Below are 17,459 nucleotides of genomic sequence, written 5' to 3' on the forward strand. Positions count from 1 at the left end.
TTCAACTGTGGTGTCCTGGGAGGTGTCAATTGTGAGACAATCCCACATTCCCTAAGATACTCGAGGAACTCTGAACTAAGATACTCACCTCCTCGATCGGATCGAAGCATCTTAATGTTCCTGCCCAATTGATTCTCGACTTCCTGTTTAAATTCCTTAAACCTCTCGAAAGTCTCTAACTTATGCTTGATTAAGTAGACATATCCATATCTACTGTAATCATCAGTAAAAGTCAAATAATAACGATTAGCATCCCTTGTGGCATGTTTGAATGGTCCACACACATCCGTGTGTATAAGGTCCAACAAACCTTCACCCCTCTCACACGAGCCTGTGAAGGGTGACTTTGTCATTTTTCCAAGTAAGCATGATTCGCAACTATCATCTGACTTTAGGTCAAACGACTCCAAGACTCCATCCTTTTGGAGTTGGCCTATGCGTTTCTTGCTTATATGTCCAAGACGACAATGCCATAATGATGCTTTATCCAAGTTATTATTAGTAGTAGAATCAATACACAAAACATTATTTCCCAGGTTATCTACAATAGATACAGCGTCATACACACCATCACAAGGTAATGCTTTAAAATAAAAAACATTATTATAGAAAACATCTATAGAACCAACTTCATTATTAAATGAAAAGGTAAACCCTTGTTTGTACAAAGCATGAAAGGAAATAATATTTCTTGCCATTCCTGGCGAATAACAACACTTATTCAAATCTAAATTAAACCCACTACTTAGCGATAAAGTATAAACTCCAATCTTGGTAACAGGTAAAGCTTTCCTATTCCCCATGATCAAGTTTATTCTTCCTTGCTCCACATTCTCACTTCTTCTTAGTCCCTGCAAGTCACAACAAATATGAATACCACAACCGGTATCAAGGACCCAAGACTTAGAATGGGGTGAGTTATTAGAAATGATAGTGTAAGTACCTGCATGGTTGGGTTTGACTTTCCCATCCTTCACATCCTGCTGGTACTTTGGGCAGTTCCGCTTCCAATGAGATTTTTCATGACAATAGAAGCATTCAGCCTCTTTTGGGTCAAAAGAAGGAGTGACGAAACCTTTCTTGGTTCCACTTGAAGAAGAGCCATCAAGGGTCCGAGCCTTGGTACCCTTCGAGGACCTCTTTCTCTTCCTCCATCGATTTTTCCCAATTGCCAAAACCGAAGTTGAGTTTGAAGTAGGAGAGATAGCAACCGACTTCCCCTTAAGACCTAATTCTGCGGTCTTGAGAAGTCCCTGAAGTTTGCTGAGTGTGACCTCTTCCTTATTCATGTGATATGTCATGCGGAATTGATCATAGCACGATGGTAAGGAGTGCAAAATGATATCTATTGCATGATCCTCAGGGAAGTTCACATTAAGCTTCAGCAAACGATCCACATACCTTTGCATTTTCTGCATGTGGCTCGTGACGGATGATTTCATACCTCTCTTGTCTTGCACTTTGATGGTATCTTTCCATCAAATCTTGGTGCATTTCATAAGGGTAGAAATCCTCATAAGACTTTTGGAGTTCCGCTGTCATCGTGGCCATCATGATGCAAGCCACTTTCGTAGCATCCCTTTCATGTGCCCGAAATTCAGCGATCTCCTGAGGAGTTGCAGTGGTCTCATCAATCTCCTTAAGCTCCTTGTCAAGGACATATTCTTTGTCCTCGTAGCGGGTAATCATCCTGATGTTTCTGATCCACTCATTGAAGTTGGATCCATCAAAGGTGACTTTCCCACACAAGTTCATAAGGGTAAAGGAGCCATTAGGATTGGATCCAGAAGCATTGTTGGAAGACATCTGAAGAGAAGAGAACAAGATTAGTTTAGATATAAGAGAGTCCTTAATAAAACACCCAAATGTAATATTAAGGCTAGGATCCAATCACAATATAATATAACTTAGAAGAGGTATGTCGTAATCTAAGCTATACCATATTTGAAAGGTAGGTGAATGACGATTCACCAATTTCCACCACGAAAACCGAAATATTTAAGTATTAGGTTTTTGATTGGTTCTTAGAAATTCCTAGATTCTTTGAGATTCAATGAACTTTTCAAAGGCATGTTTCAATCTCGAGTGTGCCCTCCAGGTTTTGTGACTGGGATGCCGAGGATCACAAAACGAGGTGTGAAGTAACCATGCAAATCACTTGGTACCCTTTAAAGTTTATCACTCAATCGATGTGCCGGTAAACCACACACGCTCCATCGATACTATAATAAACCTTTAAGTCACCCTTTACCTACCTTGTTAAGTCCAAGTTAGTGTGCCGGTTAACCACACACGCTCCACCAACGACTTAAACAAAGTGTAAAGTGTAATTTCATGGATTAGCACCTTATTCACATTTTTCCTAAAGTAACTAAGATTGGGAATTTAATAAAACATTTAGTTACTTTATAATATTCATCATACTTTGAATGAGAATTTATAAGTCCTTGTCTTACCCGTTCGGCTAACGACCCTCCACCAGTCAAGCAAGCGGTGGGTGAGAGTGGACACCCATTAAGTCACCATTTTATAGGCAACAACCTTATACCTACCTTATAGACCGGCTTCGTGAATGAGGCGTACTAGCGGTAAGACGACTTTGTTCTTATACATATATATATATATATATATATATATATATATATATATATATATAATTATTAAATCATAATAATATAAGTATAAGGGTTGAATTTTAACTTTTTAAAATTCTAAGGGGTTGGAACTAAAGTTTTAACTTAACTTTACTTGTTCCAAAACTTGAGGGCAAGTTTTGTAAACTTTCAAAACCTTTCATTTCTTGTAACTTATGAGTTTAATAGAGTAATAAAATGAGGACTTTTCATTTTTCTAACTCTTGTGTTCTTTTAATGGTTTTTTTTAGTCCAAGAGACTTTTGGTTTTCCATAACTTGAGGACAAGTTATGGACTCCATTAAAACACATTATGATCAAGAATTAAACTACCACATAGGTTACAAATAATTCCTATGATCATCTAAACATCATAAGAACAAGATCATGAACATGAACACTTTCATATATCAAAATCACACTTAATCTTTGTAATTTTGATAACTAGTTGTTGTAAATGAGTTAGAAAAGACATTACACCTTCTAAAACAAGTTTTCAAGTACCAAAACAGTTTAGGGTAATGTTTCTAATCCATTTCCAGCAACTAAAGTCGAAAAACTGCACTCTGTCGACCCTACTCGTCGAGTGCATGAACCTACTCGGCGAGTAGGTTGAAGATACAAGAGGACTCGGCGAGTCCCCCCATGGACTCGGCGAGTCCATTAGTCAGACAGCAAGATTTCGACTTTTTCAAGCATATTGCAACAAGTATCAAACAAACAAGCCTAGGCTCTGATACCACTGATGGGTTTTGAGCATTCTAACACTTCCTAAGTGTACATGCAACCCTAATAAACCTTGGATCTATGTTTGTCTAAGATACATGCAAATAATTATTTTTCCAAGGCTTATATCCTAACTAGCATGGCATGGGGAACTTGAATCAAATAAAGCTAGTAGAAACACTTACCTTGTAGTTGTAGTTGATTGCTTGGAGTTTTAGAGCCTAGCACCAATAATGTGGATGCCTCAAATGAAAGTCACAAATCACCACAAACTTGGAACTTTGAGAGAATAGTCACACTTCTCTTGAAATCGGCCCTCACCTCAACATATGTCAACTAGTGTTCACTAGATACAACTAGTTTGATTTCAAGAGCCAAAGCCTCCTTTATATAGTGTGGTGGATTAGGGTTACATCCATGTAAACCCTAATACCCATGTCTCTTCATTTCCATGAGATCCATGGGTTAAAGCTCCATGGAGTATCCATGGACTTCTCCATCCAAGCCTAGCCCATTCCAAATAAGCATAAGCCCACACTATATAAATATAGAAGCCCATATTTAATTAGTAATATCTTTGATCACTAAATTAATCCTAGATTAATTATAGATCACTACTAATTAAATAACATGATCTTATATTAATATATTAGAACTTATAATATATTAATAAATCATAACTTGTACTATTCTCAAATATTATCCATAAATTGTTCGGGTGAAGTGCAACCCAAATGGACCATGCCGGGTCGGGTCAAGTATATACCAAATATAGTTATGGGCTTAGACACTATATCCAACACTTGGACCCACAATCATGAAATTAGATTGTTTTGGGCCATATGGGCCTAAAATAATTCATTTTTATCTCCAATAGGCCTTGTTGGGCCATAAACTCCATTTCTTTTATTCAAAAGGGGTCGTGAATCGTCCTTAAGCACAATGGGCCGAAAAATAATATTAGGGCTATGAAGTTCGATCAAAGCCAAGAAATTGAGCCCAAAACCATTTTTCTTCATCCCATTAGACCTATTTTCGGCCCAAGGTAAAAAAAAAAAAAGAGGGTAAATTGCATGGTGACACATCATTTTTACATGTAGGGTTCCCATGCTAAATACCCTCCATGCAAAAACTAATCTCATGCATCAAGACTTCTATCACTTCAAACCTCTCTTCTCTTTTCCCCTCTCTCCTTCTTAATCTCGGCCATAGGGCCCAAAAATCACCAACACACTCATTTTACTTACAAACCTCTTAAGGAAAGCTCACAAGAACACTCCTACACTCTCCTCTAAATTTTCGAGAATTAGAGGATACTTCAAGAAATTCTTATTCAAGATCATCAACTTTGGTAAGTTCCCACTTAGATCTATGATATAATTTCTTGATCTCTTCAAAGATCTCCTCTTACATCCATATATTTGTGGATTATGTTCTTAGAACCATCCACATCTTCAAGATCTTTTGAAGGAAGTAAGCTAGGCCAAAAACAACATCATATTCTCATATCTCTTCATCAAAATCGAACCAAACCTCAAGGTGAGCTTCATACCCCCTATTTTTCGGTTTTTATAAGTTTTGTGGGGGGGGGGAATACATGTAAATGTGTAGATTTATGAGTATATGTATGCTTTGTGTGATTTCTATGCTTGTATATATATTCTTATGTAGTTGTGGTGTTGGATCTAGTAAAAAAGACCTTAAAACCGAGATCTACATTAAGTTGTATGAAATAATTACAAATTATATTATTTCACAGAAATCATTTCTAGAAAAATAACCAAGTTGGTTAATATGAACATCTTTGGGCTTAAAATCCATTTTTGGGATCAAAATGTTGAAAATATAAATTCAAGGGGCCCAAAATGACAAAATGAAAATTATGATGGTAGAGATGAGTCAAAACAGTTTCAAGAATGTATTTTTTGGAAATTTACTCTTTTGAAGGATTAAAATGTGAATTTTTAAGCATAATGGGCCAAAAATGAACTTTTCGGCCCAATAAAGCCCAAATTGCGAGATTTTCAAATTAGAGGGGCTGAAACGGTAATTTACTGTAAAACAGGGGACTACTAGTGCTCCAAGTCCATTTCAAGGGTTAAAAATACTTTTCATATTTAAAAGGGACCAAAGATGCAAAAAATTTCTATTTTGGGCCAAAAGTGTAAAAATTGCGAAAATAGAGGTTTCAGTTGAAAAAACTTCATTCTGAGGGACTAAAACTGTTTTTCAAATAAATTTGAGCTGAAAAATACCTTTTCAACAAGTTTTGATACTAAAGTGTCAAGAAAAATGGTTTAAGGACTAAAATGGAAATTCTTTTATACAAAGGGTCAAAAGTGTAAATTTATCCAAAAGAAAGGGGCTGCAAAGAGTAAAAATTCTAATGTTTTAAACAACAAATCCGTTATGATGAAACACTAGTACCACGACTACCGATGAAACATAATACATTTTCAACACCAAAAATCGTTACCAAACGAATTGATTCGGTCTCGAATCAATAATGAATCAAAAATCTATAAACGACGATACTACAATACACACGCTGAAATTACGGGAAGTCAATACACACACGGGAATTCACCAGACGTCGATACACCATCTTTGGGCCCGAAAGTTTCAAATCGTGCTTGTTGGGCCTAGCTAGCCCAATGACATGATCTTTAGGCCCGAAGGAAACTCGCTTACATGTTGTTGGGTCTTATATGACCTAATTCCATGTAAAAGGACTTTCACTGGCTTTTGTGCTGTTGGGCCCCAAGGGTCTTTTGGTACAGCTAGCAAAGTCGAGAATTCACCAATGCGATTCGGGCAAGGGCCTTTCGCACTCACGATAGCCTTGAACGACTTATGGAAATAGCGGGGGCTTCGCACCCTCTTTTCTCCTCGGTTGTGGGGCTATGGGAAGTCAGGGTGGTTGGATTAAGTGAATAGTATGGACGACGCCTAAGGGATCGTTTGTATAGTTGTAAACTAGTCGTTTTCATTAATGCGTGTTAATAACAATTCACAATCCATAATTAATCCAATGTCACCTGGAATTATCGAATACACACATCACAACGGTATAACAAAATATAGAACACGTAATTCAAAGTATTAGGAAAACATCGGGTTTTCCTAGGGTTTTCAATTCATACACCTATAAGATGCATACCAAGTCTAACAATTTTTTTTACATTTATAGAAACAAACAAGCATACTTACGGATCTTCACACTTTTTACACGATACTCTTTTCAGAAAATATCGGATTTTCTGGTGGTTTTCAAAACAATACTGTAACATCCCCCTCTGGCACGTATCACAATATTGTCAGCTTTGGGCCACTCAGCACGAGGACTTCCCAGGGGGTCACCCATCCTGGTACTACTCCCGCCCGAGCACGTTTAACTGCAGAGTTCTTATGAGATATGCTGTCCTCACGGCTTTAAAACGCGTTGTGTTAGGGAAGGTATCCACACCCCTTATAAGGAATGCTTAGTTCTCCTTTCCAGCCGATGTGGGATCAGATCTAACCCACTTTCACCCCCCATTATAGGGTTTGACGTCCCCGTCGAACACATCGACCCGTGCCCTGGATCTGATACCATTTGTAACATCCCCCTCTGGCACGTATCACAATATTGTCCGCTTTGGACCACTCGGCACGAGGACTTCCCAGGGGGTCACCCATCCTGGTACTACTCCTGCCCGAGCACGCTTAACTGCAGAGTGTTATGGGATCTGCTGCCCTCACGGCTTTAAAACGCGTTGTGATAGGGAAGGTATCTACACCCCTTATAAGGAATGGTTAGTTCTCCTTCCCAGCCGATGTGGGATCAGATCTAACCCACTTTGATAGTCTAGGTCAACTCTTGTAACTCTTTTTGAAGTAATAAAGATGAAATATTTGAGTATTATGTGAATTATATGTGTTTATTATTTAATTATAAATGTATAATTAATAAAGAATAAAAATGAGCGTCAAAATTAAAGTGTGAGATAATCCCGATATCTCTACATAAAGTTGTAGAATATGTCTCAAGGTTTCCGTGCATATAAGGAACGCCGAAATCCGAGTTATAACGAAGAAGTTATAACCCGTCGAAGTTTCACGACAGAACCGGCACGATACCGGGAAGCGTGAATAGTGAATTTACGATAGAGAGAGATTTAGCCTTAGTGATCTAAACGAAAGTCGTAGAATATGTTAAACTAAGAACATCGATAAAAAGAACGCCCAAATCTGACTTCGTATGAAGAAGTTATGAGATTTTAAACAGACCAATCCTGTCCCGGCTTGTTAAAAATATAACTTTAAAAATAAAGTCAAAATTAGCCGACGGAGTCTAAACGAAAGTTGTAGAGTACGTCTTCACCTACGCGTGGATATAAAGAACGTCAAAAACGGAGTTCGTATGAACGAGTTACAAATTATAATAGCATATTTACGTATTAAAATAAAGTATAAATCATGTATACGTACACATATATATACATATGTATATATCATTAGAAAGGTATCGACGATGCGGTCATTATAAGACTAATGTTGAGTTCTTTCGACATTAGTTTAGTACAAATATCATTAAATTCATTTATAATAGTATTATAGAGGGGTGTTTAGTTGTTTATATAACTAAAAGGTCATTAAGTAATTATGGAGGGTAGTTTTTGAAAATTCAATTAGTATAAATAAGAGCCTTGGGCTCTTATATTTCTTGTACCATTCTCTTGATTCAAGAGTCTTTCTCTCCTTATCCCCCGAGCATTTCGGTCCCTCGTGATTCGACTTCTCTTTCTGTAGCTTAGTATAGTAAGGTGAGCGCTGAAGCGCTGCACGAATCTTTCTTAGAAAGATTCAGCGACGAAGTTCTGCCCCTGCAGAGCCCGACTCTTAGCTAAAACCCCCTTGTAAGTAAGTTATGCTTACCTTATTTTAATATAGCTTATATTTAAAATTAGTATTGTTATTATGAACTTATAATAAATATTTGAGCTATTATTATAACTTATATAAGTGTCGTTATAATATTTTTTTTTAACTACTCGCGGTACGGGGAATCTGGTTTAAAGGGCCGCATAGGGTTGTTGGATTTCAGAAGTGCTATATGCCAAAATGGTCCTGCCCTCCGGTGTTTTATGTCTGGCCCCTGTCTGTACATAGTGGTTGGAAAATATTGTTTAACGCTTATATAATAATAATAATACTAAGACTAATAGTTGGTCACGGTAAATATTAGACTAAAATTTAGCGATAATAATGCTAGGTTTCGTCGAAGGAAAATAGAATCGTTAGAAGCAAGCGCTGCCCGATTTTGGAATCATCACCTTAACAAGTAAGTGCATAGTTACTTTCAACTTACACATAGATATGAAGTATTTTATATAAATTACGTGCTATGTGTGCATATTATCTGAATACTTGCTATCTATGCTAGATGAACGTTGTTATACATGTTTTCAATGATTTAAACTGTATATGTATTTTATATCTACGAAAATGTTGGGGTAAAACATGGGTAGATGCAATAGGTGATGTGTGATAAAATGATGAGAGGCCTCGATGTTGATATTGTTGATTCTGTCATCTAGCGGAGTATGGATGACGACCACAGACTCTTCTAGACAGTCCAGTGGAACACTAGCAGGCTCGCAACCTGTAGGTGTTTGTGAACGATATGTTCACCAGTGTACTCCATCCCCCACATGGTTGCCTTTAGGACATTTATTGCTGAGGAATCCCCTTAGCAGTAGTGTCCGTCCCGATGATGATCCTTAGGCTAGGTCCCTTATGATAGGTGTTTAGGGACGTAAAGTGAGGATAACGGGAACGGGTAATCGGGTTATTGTTGATCGATGAAATTAATAAACTTATTTATTGTGGGTTGAAAACCCTATGTGCTCACCAGGCTCCCAAGCCTGACCCACTCAGTTTTGGACGAGGGATTACGGATATAGGTCTGTAGATATCAAATAATGTAGTAAGGCTTATATTGTACTGTTTATGCTTTTGATCTGTACGAACATGACATCCCGAGTCTTTTAATGAAATACATTTCTATGGAAATGCTTTTGATAAATCTTTATCATATTTTTGTTTTGGGACAAATTCCGCAACACTTTCATTTAAAATGTAACTCTGATTTTTAAACAAAGCATAAACAAACCGGTCTTTTCTGGCCGTGATTTTGGGGATGTCACAAATACAAAACATTATATTTCAAACATTACTTATGAACTCACCAACATTTCATATGTTGACGTTTTTCAAAATACTTGTATTCTCAGGTAACAGGTAAATCGAAGGGAAAAATGTACTCAGTGATGTCTTGTTGTTTGTTTAACTAGTATCGAACAATCTACTTTTTGGGAATGTAATGTTATGAAACAATGTACTAAATGTAAACACTACCAGTTGTACTATTTCAATGCATGGTGATGAATGATGTTATGTTTCATGTATATTCACTGTGATGGTATTCAATTGAGTCACAACAGCCCTCGGACGTTTCCGCCGTCTGGTTCGGGGGTGTGACAACACACTCCTCACAATCATTGCTTAGCATTCTAAGTTTAAGTCTAGAAATAAATCCATATTCGTAGTTTGCTTAAACTAATGCTCTGATACCAACTGTGACACCCTCATTTTCACGGCCAGAAAAGACCGATTTTGTTTATGCTTTATGAAAATCAGAGTACCTCTTTTAATAAAAAGGTTGCAGAATTTATTCCCAGAAAAACACGATAAATACGTTATCAAAGCATTTCTGAAGAAACGTATTTTATTCATTTTAAAACATTTGGGATGTCATCGTCAATACAGAAACATAAGCATAAACAGAACTTACATTCATTTACACTAGTGATCTATATCTCCTTAATCTCTCAGAGTAATGTCACTTCATATCGACACCTATGTTATAAATAAACTGAGTGGGTTAGGTTGGGAAACCTGGTGAGTACATAGGGTTTTCAACCCACAATAATATAATTATTATGTTTAAACAATCAAACAATCAACCCAATTACTCATCCCCGTTATCTTCTTTAGTCTTAAGGATCTACCCTAAGAATCAGCTATTCCTCGTTCATTCATTCCCAAGGATGATACTAAGGAATCGACACAAAGTCCATCGTCGCCACGGTTTACACAACGGGCACCAAGTCTGTGGGGCCATCCTTTGGGAATAGTCTAGAATAGTCCGTGGTTGTCATCCATACTCTACTGAATGATGGGGCCATCCTTTGGGAAAAGGCTTCTCACATCGTCCACCTCTCACCCTCACCTCGTGGTCTATAACACCTCTCAACTCATCATCCAACTCATATTCCATCTATTACATCTACCCATGTTTTACCCGAACATTATCGTAGATATAAAATACATATACAGTTTAAATCATTTAAAACATGTATAAAATCGTTCATCCAGCATAGACAGAAAGTATTCAGATAATATGCACACATAACACGTAATTTATATAAAATACTTCATATCTATGTGTAAGATGAAAGGGACCATGCACTCACCTGATAAGGTGATGACTCAGTACTCGGACAGCACTTCCTTACTGTTAAAACAATTTCCCTCGGACAAAACCTAGTATCATTACCACTAGAGTTTAGTCTAACGTTAACCGCGACTAATTAATAGTCTAGATATTATTACTATTATATAAGCGTTAAGAAACACTCTTATATAACTCATAATAATAGCCCAAATACTCATTATAAGTTCCTAATAACGTTATTATATTAAAACATAAGTTATACTAAAGATAGGGTAGGTATAGCTCACTTACAGCGGGTTTCCTTGGAAACCGGGCTCTGCCGGAGTAGATTTTCTGAGCAAAAGGCTCTTCCTTTCTGAGTCGTCAGGCGCTTCGGGGCTTCCGCCTCGTGCTAGGGGGTTCCCTAGGCTTTTTGGGGGGTTTTAGGGCTTAGAGAGAGTATATAGAGAGAAAGAAGTGGGGAAAGGTGTGAGAAAAAGAGGCAGCCTCGAGCCTCTATTTATAGACCTCTAGGGGCGTCACCACGTTGTGGTGGCCCTCACCACGTCTTGGTGTTGTGTAGGCTCCAATTTTTCACCTGGTGCTGACACGTGGCATCGCTCAGGGTGGAAATCAGCTGATTTTCAAAAATTCATAATTTTCGCATATGAACTCCGTTTTCAACTTTCTTTATATCCACGCGTAGGTAAAAATAAGATCTTCAACTCTCATTTAGACTCCGTCAGCTCATTCTCGACCGATATTAAATTTAACAGTAGGAGGAGATTATACTATTAAATGTCTACATAAAATTCATAACTTCTTCATACGGACTCCGTTTTCGTCTATGTTTTTACCATTGAGTTCCTATTAAAGAGATCTTCAACTCTCATTAAGGTTGAGTAAGCCAAAAACCTCTCGAACTAAAATTCGAGTTTCGAGCTGTACACTGCTAAACCGAATCTTAGAAAAATCATAACTTCCTCATACGAAGTCAGATTTGGGCGTTCTTTTTATGAATGTTCTCGGTTTAATGTATACTACAACTTTGGTTTAGATCACTAAGGCTAAAAAGTCTTCCATCATAAATTAAGTATTTACGTCTCCCGGTGTTGTGCCGATTTTGCCGTAAAACTTCGACGGGCCATAACTTCTTTGTTATAAATCGAATTTCGGCGTTCTTTATTTGTATGGAACCCTTGTGACATATTATACAACTTGGTTAAGATTATTTATTCTAAATAATCTTTTGTCAAAAAGTCGTTTTCGACCCCTATTATCTCTAAATTGACTAGCTCGGATCTACGGGCGTTACCGTATTACATTGTCTTTGAGATTTAGGTTGTTTAGTATTGAAAGAGGTGAGTTTTTTCTTCTTCTTTTCTATTGGGCTGTCGATGCTCGTGACTCTTCTTAGTAAGAGAAACAAGTCAACGTTAGAGAGAGATTATGTTGCATGTTTGTTTTTCATTTTTTCTGTTTGTTATTTAATTAATACAATAAAAATGATAATCAATATTTTTTAGATACAAAGAGACAAGATAAAAAATATTTGAATTATTAAAAAAAGAGGATCGAAAGAGATGAAAAATAGTGGTTTACTTGTTTAGTGCTTGTGCACTAACACCGTGTTCCCGAGTTGTAGCAAAGAAAAGAAGAGAAGATCGAGAGAAAAGAAAGTAAGGAGAGAAAAAAAGAGAAAAAAGAAAGGAAAAAAATTGTCTTTTGTGTTCCCGAGTTGGAGAGAAATGGAATGAAAGCTAAACATTTTGTTCTTTCTCTCCAAATCTTTCCGAATCGGAAGGAAAGTTAGGAGGGAAAGTCATCCCTCCATTTTCTTCCACTTTCGTCCTTTAATTAAACTCGATAACACCAATTTTTTTTTACTTTCCTCTCACTTCCACCCATTTCCTTTCTTTTCTCTCCTTAAATTGAACTCGGAACGGAGTGTAAGGGAAGAAAGATCAAAAAGTTGAAGCATCTGAAAGCACACTAATAAAAAGTTGTAACGAAGTGAACAAATTGATAGAATTTCAAGAATTAGTTCTTGAATGATATATGAATTAGAACCGAGGCTACTAATGCCTTAAGCCTATGGTTTATCCTTGTTTGTGACAAAAACACACAAAATGATCATTTAAGAAAATTTAACAGACCAACTATTAGATTTAATGACCAAAGACCAATTGTGTAAGGAAATAAAACCTTAAGATTTAATGATTCAAGAAAGAAAAAAAAACTTAAACTCAAGTTAAGTGATCCACCAAACAACATGGGGCATTTATGTAATGTAAAAATAAGCCTATGGTTTGTCCTTGTTTGTGACAAACACACATAAAATGATCATTTAAGAAAATTTAACAGACCAACTATTAGATTTAATGACCAAAAACCAATTGTGTAAGGAAATAAAACCTTAAGATTTAATGATTCAAGAAAGAAAAAAAAAACTTAAACTCAAGTTAAGTGATCCACCAAACAACATGGGGCATTTATGTAATGTAAAAATATTGCTCATTATATATATATATATATATATATATATATATATATATATATATATATATATATATATATATATATATATATAGAGAGAGAGAGAGAGAGAGAAAGAGAGAGACTCCCACTAATCAGCCACCCCTTATCCTTTGTTTATCCCCATCCCCTATGATTTGACATTTGACACACACACAAATATATATATATATATATATATATAGTTTTTTAATAAATATTATTATAAATAATTAATCAACGTTATAGATATTTAATCGTTAAAACTAGAACGATAATAATGATTATAAATATTTAGTCATTCAATTGAACGGAGTTACCCATTCAGCTATAGTTAAAAAATTTCAAGTTTTAGAAAATAATAAATTATTATATACAAAAATAAATTTATAAAAACCTTTAAACAAAATACAACAAAATAATAAGGATATATAAAATAGTTAAAATTGTAAATATTTAAAAAAAATCATATATATATATATATATATATATATATATATATATATATATATATATATATATATATATATATTTGACATAAAGTAAAAAGGGAAGGGGGGAGAGAGATTTAACAGACCATATATATATATATATATATATATATATATATATATATATATATATATATATTATTATTATTATTATTATTATTATTATTATATGGTACCACTCTTTGGGAGATAGGTGCACATTAAAAATTAGATAGGTGCACATTAAAATTTTAGAAGAGTGATTCTATTCATAACTTGCTATTAAATATATACAATCATTTAAATTTTTAATATATATTTTAATAAACATGTGTCTTAATTACTTAGACAAAACTACATGAATGGTCATTATGGTTGGTTGAAAATTGTCACTTTAATTCAAATAAGTTTCGACTAGCATCAAAGGTCTAAAGTTTTCATTTTGTTGTGAGTTTGGTTCAATTTGCTTTTAAGTTTTTTATAATGACGATTTTGCCATTTGTATTTTATTTTTTTATTTCTTTTATTTAAGACAAAATTGTAAGAATGCTCCCTGTGGTATGTCAAAAATTGTCACTTTGGTCCAAAAAAGCATCAGAAGTCTAAAGTTTTCATTTTGTTGCGAGTTTGGTTCAATTTGCTTTTAATTTTTTTATAATGACGATTTTGCCATTTGTATTTTTTTATTTCTTTTATTTAAGACAAAATTGTAAGAATGCTCCCTGTGGTATGTCAAAAATTATCACTTTGGTACAAAAATGTTTGAACTAGTATCAATGGTCAAAAACTTTGATTTTTATTGCAAGTATAGTCCAATTTGTTATGATTTTTTTAAATGACGGTTTTGCCCTTTTTATTTTCTTTTTTTAGTTTTTTATTACATAAAAAATGAAAATCTCTCTCTCTCTCTCTCTCTCTCTCTCTCCGTCAAAATGCTTCTCTCTCCATATCTCTTTGTCAAAATGTTTCACCATACAACCATCAGCGGAGGTGACGATCGAGGAGCTCCACGTCTGAACGTCGATGTCGACTGAGGAACTCCACCTCTAATCTGATTCCCACACCACCATCCTCTATATGTAGCTTCACACATCACCATCTCGAGCTCCACTTTTATGAAACCTTAGTGTTGCCACTTTTCTCGTCACTCTCTTTTCTAAATGTAAATAGCGACGAAGGGTTATGAAGGCAATGCTAGGGTTTGATTCCGGTGAAGAAAGACAATTATGGATTTGGAAAACACGAAGAACGAAAGCATTGTGTTCGTTCTAGGTCTAGAAAGACGATTATGCATACGTTTTCAGATCAAGAAAGGCTATACCACGATGGTTAGGCTTTCCACTACCGGAGAAGAAGAATCAAGAATGACGGAGTGCGATTCCGACGTCCGTCAGCGAGAAGGGCAACGACGACTCTAGTTTTTTTTTTGGCAGATCTTGAAGAATTCGAACGGATGTATGTGATTTACAAATATGGTAATTAGTTTTTGTGATTTTACAAATATTGTAATTAAGTGTTCTTATGGGTTTACAAATCTGATTGTTATTTTTTTGCTTTAGAAATCTGATTGCTTAGGTGTTCTGGAGTATTTATGTGTCGATTTATGTTTACCTTGTTAAATCTGAGTTTTGTGTGTCAAATTTAGTCTTCGTATGTTTAAGAAAAACAGAGATTGGTTGTTGTTGTTGTTGTTGTTGTTGTTGTGTTTATGTCAAAGTTGGTTCAAATCTTCACTTGGTTCCCATATCTTCATCTTGAGTTTGAGTTGCAGGTTTGGAAAATTTGTTTGAGTTCATCAGATAGTAGTGACTGATTATGGTGGCAGCAGTGGTAACCGGTGGTGCGATGACATTGACTGGTGGTGCGATTTCGTTTGACTGATGGTGGTGGTAGTGTTTTGAAGTAAGCATTTTAAGAGAGTGAGAGAAAGGAGTAGTAAGGGGTTTTATTTTTGTTTTATTTTTAATTGTTTTTAACTGTTGTGATAAAAGAAAAATGAAAACTAAAATAATAAGGGGCAAATCAATCATTATAAAAAGTTTCAAAACAAATTGGACCAAACTCTCAACAAAATGAAAAATTTAGACCTTTGGTGCTAGTCCAAACTTGTTTGGATCAAAGTGACAATTTTCAGCCAACCACATGGACCATTCGTGCAATTTTTTCTTTATTTAATTTACCATTTTTCTAAATAAATTTAAAAAGAATCAACCTCACCCCTACCTATTACTAACCTACCAACCCACTTTCTCACTCTTCTCTGTATTGGACCAACTTCAACAACCGGACCACCATTATCGTCGGAACCACCACCATTATCAGACCACCATTATCGTCGGACCATCACCATCGATGGATCACCGCATCTTGTCGGTCTACCACTTGAAATATCCCCACCCAACCGCAACCCACTTCTAGCATCTGTTTGTCAACAGTGGAGAAAACCGGTCGGACCACCAGCTCCGACGAAAGCGACTTACTTGTCGGGAAATAAGAGAGACATATTAAGGAAACTTGTCGGACCTCTCCCTTATCAACATAACTCCACTCTTCTAATCACATACCTAAAATCCAAATCAATGAAGATGACGAAACTAGGGTTTTTAACAACGACCATTATAGATCCAGCTCTGATTAGGGTTATCGTCTTCATCCCCCATTGTCTCTGCCACCACCAACCTCATCTAAAAGTCGTCATCACCTACAAAAAAAATCATAATCAATCTGAAGTTGTCGTCACCTGAATAGCTAGGGTTTTGTCGTCATCGGTAATTGCAACCTTAGCGTCGTCAATCTGGGTTACAATGTCATCTTCGACTCTCCCCTTCTTTGACAACGATCTCCATGTAATCGGAAACCCTATCGTCGTTGATCTCTAGGTCCTTAGTCTACGGAAGCATCTCCAGAAAGCTACAATAAAAGCACACACTCTTATTCATGTTTTCAATGACTAGGGGTTTCAAGATCTGGAAGGGAAAATCACCGACAAAGTAGGTGGTGACGGTGACTAATCAAATTTTTGGCAACAAAGGAAGAGGGAGAGAGACATGATTAAAAGTGGGGTGAAGTTTGGTTAGGTTATTAAAGGATTGTTGTATAATTTCTTTTTTGTTTTTATTTTAATCAAGAAAATTATAAAATAAATAAAAATAGAGTAAAAAGTAAATATAAAGGGAAAAAATGTTATTTCATTCATTTTCAATTTTGAAATAGACAAAACTCGCAACAAAATAAAATTTTTGGACCTCTGTGTTAGTCTAAATTTTTTTGGATCAAAGTGACAATTTTCAACTAACCACAAAGACTATGTAGTTTTGTCAATTACTTACGGTACACCCTTCCATGTTTATGCCGAATCAATGACGTGTACGTTAAGTAAAACACATACAAATAATAGCTTCCTAAAAATACTAATGAATATACACACACTAAAAAGTTTTATCACTACTTTACTTATCTTTTATTTTGGTTAAATTTGTTTCAATGGTAAAACATGTGCATCATGTGTAGAGTCGAGCAAAAGCATTCAAATAAAAGTTTTTCATGTTTTGAAGGTGTGAGATCTTTATTCAACCATATATTTTTTTTAAAGGTGACAAATTGCCCCATTTTTAATGATTTTTTCCTTTTTTTGCTGAT

At 35.6% G+C, this 17,459-nt stretch overlaps 1 long non-coding RNA gene across 1 annotated transcript; it reads left to right on the top strand.

The window, feature by feature from the left end:
* Positions 1-8,086: 8,086 nt before the first annotated feature.
* LOC145100274 (uncharacterized) lies at positions 8,087-9,808 on the top strand. Its single transcript, XR_013704940.1, has 3 exons — positions 8,087-8,261; positions 8,614-8,682; positions 9,635-9,808. It is a non-coding gene; the product is annotated as an uncharacterized LOC145100274 (long non-coding RNA).
* The last annotated feature ends 7,651 nt before the right edge of the window (positions 9,809-17,459 follow it).

The sequence above is a fragment of the Lactuca serriola genome, chromosome 4 (genome assembly GCF_051521515.1).
Source record: "Lactuca serriola cultivar US96UC23 chromosome 4, Lser_US96UC23_V15, whole genome shotgun sequence".
In the NCBI taxonomy this organism is placed as follows: domain Eukaryota; kingdom Viridiplantae; phylum Streptophyta; class Magnoliopsida; order Asterales; family Asteraceae; genus Lactuca; species Lactuca serriola.